Source organism: Dasypus novemcinctus, chromosome 27 (assembly GCF_030445035.2).
Source record: "Dasypus novemcinctus isolate mDasNov1 chromosome 27, mDasNov1.1.hap2, whole genome shotgun sequence".
Classification (NCBI taxonomy): domain Eukaryota; kingdom Metazoa; phylum Chordata; class Mammalia; order Cingulata; family Dasypodidae; genus Dasypus; species Dasypus novemcinctus.
The window spans coordinates 11,091,566-11,099,766 of NC_080699.1; positions in this window are offsets into that span (position 1 = coordinate 11,091,566).

Here is an 8,201-nt window from a genome sequence, read left to right on the forward strand (position 1 = left end):
TCCTGTGAGCCTCTGGTCACAACATTTCATCAAGACTACCTTGTTTTCTGTGTTTCTCTTTAAAGTCACCTTATTTAATTTCTAGTGTTGACTCATTGACACTGGATTCATGGCCAACAGCACTGTAACTCATGCCTAAGTGAAGCTCACCCAGCACGCATATTTCTCTGTAAGGCATATCACAGCCTTTTTACACTAAAGGACACATTTCACAGCACTTCAGCACTGTGGTTTGGGACCATTTTAACAGTGGCAACAAAATGCACAAAAATGTGAAAAACCTGACACTAAATATACTGCAGAAAGGACACTGTTTACAGTATGAGAGCTGAAACAAGAAGGCAGTGCATTGCCTGGTTTGACATCACATGAGAACGTTTGACATTAAATTGGGTAACCCAAATTTTTCCCACCTCTGCACATTTACGTGAATGAACTTAAAAGTACCATGAATACTGACATTGGGGATGAATTCCTAAAGAACGCATTAAATTGTCGGCTATCTACAAATGAAGTGGGCAATGAAGGAACTCGTCTATCAGGGAAGGCCTCTTTGTGTACCTCTGCCTTGGTCACATCCCTAACAGGACACATTTGCCGGTAAGATAATTTGCCCTTCTTTCACGAAGAAGAATAAATTAATTTTAATCAGGAATCTGTGCCCCTGAGGAAGAAAATGTTTCCCTGAATTTCATTTGTGCCTGGGTAAAAACTTTTTAAGAAGAATCTTATTTTCTGTGAGTTGTCTGGAACATTTACATATTAACTAGGAGTGAACAATGAAGACTCACAATGTATCAAGGGCAAACCGAACATCATTATTGCCATCACAAAGTATAATTTTATCTTCTTTATAAATTTATATTTCTTTGAGTATATTTTACTCTTTCCCTCATCTCTTTAATTTCAACAATTCAGTTAAGAAAAACTTGTACTTTATGTCTATTTCACATTTGATGCTTTTGAAAGAATTTACTTGAAACATTCAACAGCCCATTCTTGTTCAAATGAACGTTTGTCCCCAATTTTTTCTCCATTTCAATAAGCTGCTCTGGGATATCTTGTTTCGTGTGTAAAGCTACTTAGAAACCACGCAGTCTCTAGACTAGGAGGGTCGTAATTATATCATGTCCATCGACCACATCTTTGCTTTACAGATGATGGGAGAACCAAGACCCAGAGAACTTGAGCTGCCCAATGTCATACAGTCATTAATGTAATGTAATGTCATACAATGTCATACAGTCATTAATGTGAATTATTGTTACTAACAAGACTTCAGAAACCAGGACTTTGGTCTCCAATTAATTTATTGCACTGTTTAATTCTGCTCCTCTCCCTAAGCAAGCTCAGCAGTGCAAACGCTTTGTAAAGGTTATTCATTCTAATTAGTTGCAATTTTCTATATGCTATTCAGTCCTTGTTTGGACATTAGGTCCATTAAGAGTCCATCTGTTCTTTGGGTTGCAAGAGACTAGAAAGGGCCTTTCACCCTACAATGGAGTTTCTCCCACACGTTTCTGAAGGCAGTTTTGTGTGTCAATTTAGAAAAAAATGTGGAAAAGCAAGACTTCTTTTGCTTCCAAAGAAAAGCATTGGACAGTTCTCTTCAATTATATAAATTCTGTGTTCAGTTCCTAAGGGGTTCCAGTTAATTTAAGATTCCTTTTTCTTGCATAATAATTCCTTAAATTCTCAGTTCATTTTTTTAAAAGACAAAATCACGGCATAAACCAGAATTATGAGGCTATGCTGCAGTAGCAAATAACATTAGATGAAATTTAGGACAATAAAAGTACATTTATTGCTCAAGCAATGGCTACCATGGGTATAGGAGACTCTCCAAGGCATATCTTCTCCATGTGGTGGCTCAACAATCAACGAAACTTTGATCTCCTGCCTTCTCCATTTTAAGGCAAACTTCCATCATTCCACTGAAAAGAGGAGATGATTGGAGATTCTTCCACCAGCAATTAAATGCTTCAGGCCAGAATGATCCATGCTGATTCCACTCATAGCCCAATGACTCAAATCATCATATATCTCTCGCTATAAGCAAAGAAAATGGGAAGTGTAACTCTTTGATACCTGGAAGGTAAGAAGAGTTGAATATGGGTTAGTGTGATAAATCCTGATCACATAACAAACTAGAGATTGAAAATAGCTGAGAGGAAATTACGGATTCAAAAGTAGCAACATTTTTCTGTTCTAAAGTTTTGTTCTAAAATGTATATACAACCAATAATTTCTTACATGTCAACAATTTCTGACATGTCTTCAGATTACATCTAATCCCTCTCTGTTATTTAAAAAGGAGGTTATCATTATGAGTTTCTAAGAAGAAAGTTGTGGGATTATTAATGACCAATTAATAAATGTACAAATGCAAGTTCTGAAAAGTGTTATATAATTATAATGGTATTTCTGATTTCACTGAGAAATATTTTAACCCATTTTTACTTCATAGTTTAAATGCATTGATATGCTATCCATTGTACATTATAAGGCTTTGGAATTTATAATCATGTTTTCTAGTCTTTTGAATGGTCATTGGCAGGACATCTTAATAAGCCAGATAAAATTCATTAATGTTTTAGAATTCCATTTTAAGCCCATTATTTAATATTATTTCCAAGCCAAGAAGCAAAGTTGATAAATTCTGCCACCACAGAGAAGTCATTTTGTGCAGAATTGATGAAAGATAAAAATATATGTTTTTAATATAGCCCTTATCTGAGACATACCAATCATGTAGTATTAGGTATAAAGCGCTTATGATGATTGCATTAACATTATCTTGGGAAAATAGAGAATATATGTAAAAAATGTCCCTAAACTTCTCACCAGAACACCTATTTAGAACGTAGACAAGGGATTAAAACCAATACTATTGGAGCTTTAAAGTGCACAGAAACTAAGACAATATCACAAAAACCTGTCATTTTTTCCCAGTAAGTTTGAGCATATTTTCCATTTTTAATAGTTCATTTTAATCTCATTTCACTACAAATATCCCCAACAATAAAAAGAGGCAATTCATTAATACTGGTTTGCTTCTTCTCCTTCAACTTTTGCAAATAAATAGCATAAAGATAAATTCAATACAATGGGACAATAAAATTCCAAAAGAGTTTTACAGAGGAACTTTGCAAAGCCATTCTTATATTTAGAAATGAGAACAGAACTCTATAAACAATTGAACTAATTTTAATAATAATAGTAACATCACAAATCATTGAAAAAATGCTTTATTTACTAGATGGTGTTGGGGAAACTTTAAGCAGGATCCAATTTCCATCACATACAATATTAAACTCTAGATGATCTGGCCCCAAAGGCTATTCACTCCAAATCAAACCAAAATTAATTAGAAGAAATTAGTTATCTTCCAGAAACATGTAATTTGAAGGTATCAAACTGTGCTATCAGGGCTTCATTCTGTTTGTCTCTCCTATCTCCTTCTGCCTCTCACCCCTTCCCTCTCCCTCTCTATGTGTATAATATATATATGTACAAATAACATATATACATAAACATATACATATACACATATATATGTGTACATATATAGACAGATAATAGATAGACCTATCATAACGCCATTGCAAATCATGATGGTTAGAGATGCCACTCCTCATTGTTCCCTTTGGTTCTCTCACCCACGGATTCTAATCATCAGAGAGAAAGCACTATATGAAGGCCATTGTTTGCCCCAGCCCCACGGAGCACGATCACCAAGATGATACTAACACTGTGCCTTGAAGGCTATTCAACATTTAGTCAGGCTGGGAGCTTCCCAGTGTTGTGGAGTACGGTAGAACTAGGGGATCCGTGATTATCTGTATATTGTCACAACTCCTTTGCTTTAAAGCGGGCTTGAAACATGTTATGATCTCATGACAATAACCAGGATATTCTGTGATAATTCAGGCCAAAGTACAGCAGATAGTCTCTATGTATTCAATCCCACCGACATGTGGGACAAGTCACAGAAAGGATTTCAGCTCCATTGGTCAGAATTAAAGCCCTCATGCACAGAACAACTCTGTAAGTTGTTAAGACATACAGAGATAATTTCCACGTGGAAATTGGCAGGGCACTGATAGCCTTTGTTCACACAAACTCTTCCAAATTTGTCACCTGCTTCTCTTCTAAATATTCCTTATTTTTCCAGCAAGGTATGCATTTTATGTGAAATACCTTGATCTCATCCCCATCCTCACTCATCCCTAATATTTGCCTTCTATAATCTTCTCAACATAATGATTGTCTCCTTGGATTTAATTGCCATCCCTCAAAAAATGTTAGTGCTTGGCTTTCCTTCTGTAATGCCATTTAAAGTATTTAACCTGGTTATAGATATTATTTTTCAACTGTATTATGACTGCCACCACATATATGAATCCATTACAAATAACAAGAAACTTGTTAAGCAAAGATTATTTCTTATCCATCCCTGTTATCTCATATATATAAAAGAACATAGTTAGTACTAGAGTTAATAGGTTTATGTCCAAGTGACTTAAATCTTTGGGCTGTTCATGTGCCAGTTGAGTCCTAAATCTCAACGGAGTTCTAATACCTATTCTCTAGTTCAATGGACTCACCCAGGACAACTAACTAGGAGATGATGATGGACAACAACTATCCCAAGAAACAGAGAGAGTCCACAACTGCAAGCAAGATAGTCCCATCTATCTGCCCCATGGGATATAAGCCTCCTCTCAATTAGAGGCAAAGTGGGCATCCTACCACAGAATCCTCAGGATTGGGGAATGAACGATGGTCTAGAGTAGACTTACTGCTATTCTACTATAAACTTATTGTGATTCTAGCAATTGAAGAACTTTTATCACTGATGTGGAGGCAGTGGCCTCCAGAAATTCTGAGGAGATAGAGAGGAAAAATAAGTGTAATATGGGGGCATTCTTGGGACTTGGAATTGTCCTGAATGACATTTCAATGACAGATACAGGCCATTACATATCTTGTCATAACTTACAAAATTGTGCAGGAGAGAGTATAAACAACAATGTAAACTATAATTCATACTTAGTGGCAATGCTCTAAAATGTATTCATCAATTGTGACAAATGTACCACACTAATGAAAGATGCTGTTAATGTGGGAAAATGTAGGAGGGGTAGGGAATCCCCCATATTTTTTATGTAACATGTATGTAATCTAAGTATCTTTTTTAAAAAAATTTAAGTATATATGAAAAGAAATAAAAATCAAAGAACTCCTGGTGCAAAGCAGGCTCTCCATTAAACAAATACTTGCTGGATTTTATTGAAGGAATGATCTATCTTTGTTTTCCTTAATGAACAATGAAAGTTTCAAGCACAGAATAGATATTCAAAATTATCTGTTGAATTGAATTGCATTCATAATCCTGAGCTATATTTTTTCTTTCCTATTAGAGTTTGGAATTAACTTTTGATCCTCCTTTAGATTCTCATATCAATGCAAAACAAATCCACAAAATTGTGTATTTCTAAGTTCCACCATTGGTCAATAAAAGTCAATTTAAGAAATATTAAAGTGAATGGAAAGCTTCATGTGTTATTGATTGATTGTGCATTGGATAAACACAACTATACACAATGTTCAAAAACATGACAAAAATATTCAGAATGGAGGAGGCAATTCAGTTCAGCTCTATTTTGGAGTTATTATTATCTGTTAACTTCATGACCCCAAGTCCAATACTAATGATATATTTTACTTGTATAAGGTTAAAATTATTTTTTCAAAGCATATTCAGAATTTGGGCTATAAATCCCTAAACACCTGCTCCTCTTTTACTCAATGGTCGTTCTCTTTCCTCGCCCCTTGGGAAACCTTCTTTCCACGTAGTGTAGACATTTCCTTAAGCTATCAAGGGTGTGGATTGATTATTGACTTATTTGGAATCTTCTATGGAAGCCATGCCCCAAGGAAAGGATGCAAATCTCAAACCACAGTAGCAACAGAGTCAGTATTTCACTTTATGATTAGATCTAAAGATGTGTATTACAGTGTCAACTCTTAAATATTAACTGCTGCTTCAAAGATGATGACAATATAAGAATACTAAGCTTTACATGTAAAATAATCAAGAATAATAAGAAAATAAAATGCCTTCTACTATCTCTGAATCATACAATACAAGCCTGGTTTGTTTTTTTGCCTCAGACCCTATGCGTTATTCCCACAGCATTAAGCCAACGCCAACTCCCATAGCTTGTCTTGAAGTTTTATGTTTCATTTCTGCTTCCATGTTTTTCTTTTCAAAGATTGTCCTAATTTTACACTCTTGTAACTATTTTCACTGTAACAGAGGATGGTGGGTAGGTGAATAGACAGATAAGTACAGGTAAGATAGTGTATGCATTAAAGTGGACTTACTGGTGTTCTGCTGGGGAACTATTGTGATTAGTAAGGGAAGAAATTGTAGTAGTGATGTGGAGAGGGTGGCCACGGTGGCTGCTGATGGTCGGGAGACAGAAGAGATATGGGGTGGGGGCATTTTCAGGATTTGGAGTTGTCCTGGGTGGTGCTGCAGGGACAGATGCTGGATGTTGTGTGTCCTGTCGTGGGTGGACTGGGGGAGAGTGTGGACTACAGTGTGGACCACTGTCCAGGTGGTGCAGCAGTGCTCCAGAATGTATTCACCAGGTGCAGTGGATGCGCCACGATGATGGAAGAATTTGTTGATGTGGGAGGAGTGGGGTAGGGGGGGTGGGGAGTATATAGGGACCTCATATTTTTCAAAAGTACCATTTAAAAGAAAATAAAGAAAAAAACAAAACAAAAACCAAGTACAGTGAAAACTGATACCTAAAGGCAGCAAGGTGTGTCAGGAGTCACTCAGAGGTGGCAAAAGAAAACCCACATCTTATTTTTCTTTTGCAATAATAAACTTTAGTTTTTGAAAAATTTTAGATTTACAGAAAAATTACACCAAAAGTATAGGGAATTCCCATAAACCCCCTCCCCACACACACGTCCACACCCAGTTAATAATAGAGCATTTTACATCCATGTGGTACATCTTGTTACAATTGATGATCTTTTAATCTTCTGCTATACTCACTACTGAGAAACATCACCTCTGGTAAAGACACAAAGAATAATTATACTTAGGGAAGAAACAAAGGAAACCAAGTTTTGTGTGTGTGTTTTCCCCCTTGATGTTTATTTTACTCTTGTCTTTTATTTAGTGATGAACCTTTGGGAGACAATAAACCTTTTTAAGCAGCTGGTTGCCAAATGTCATGTTCTTGCTTCACGGTTGTCACTAAATATCTAGGATTCCTACTCTGTTAGTAAGTTTTAGGGCCACACCATGACTACGATGCCTTAACTAAAACCAAATAACAGGCTAAACCCTGGAAAAGTCTAGTAGCTCTGGTTTTATGTGAGACAAAAGGTTACTCTGAGTAGATTTCTGCATTTTAACTGGAAGAGCAATAAGTTAATTTAATGACTCTTTGAAGCTTTGAAAAATCGTAACATCATAAAGCTGGAAGAGATCTTAAGATGTAGATAAATATTGTCATTTTATATTTGAGAAAACTGTCACTCCCAGAGATGTTCAATAACTTAATCAAATGCAAATAATGCTGGAGATCCAACTGAGAGCCAGCTTCGACTGAGAGCTGTCCACTGTGCCAAATGCATAGTAGACACCATGCACTTTCTTAACCAAGAGCTGTTATTTTCACTCTAACTAACCCATTTACACAGGGCCTTTATTTGACCTTCATAATGGCCATCAGATGTGGGATATCATTTTGATTGACAGTTTATATAAAGGAATGTCCAGAGAGTGACTTTTACACTGTACTGGAGAAACTTACTCATAGAGGTCCTACGTGAACCCTGATTGGACTCTCAGAATAGTACACATTCACCATACCTCACCTCCCTACCCAAACTACACCAAACTAATATGGTTTTGAAAACCAATTTCAGTAACAACAAAAATCATCTGATTTTTTTTGAAATGAGATATGTTGATATATGAATTTTCCTTCACAATTGGATAAGAGAGGAGTGAAAATCTTTAAAATGGAAGATGATCTGTTCAGTGTAAATATTTGAAAATAAGACTGCTTACTAGAAATCTTCACATGATACATAGATTTTAATTCAACAGGCTGGGGATGAAAAAAGAAAAAAGAAGGCTGCAGGCAATCCATGTAAAATAAGTAAAT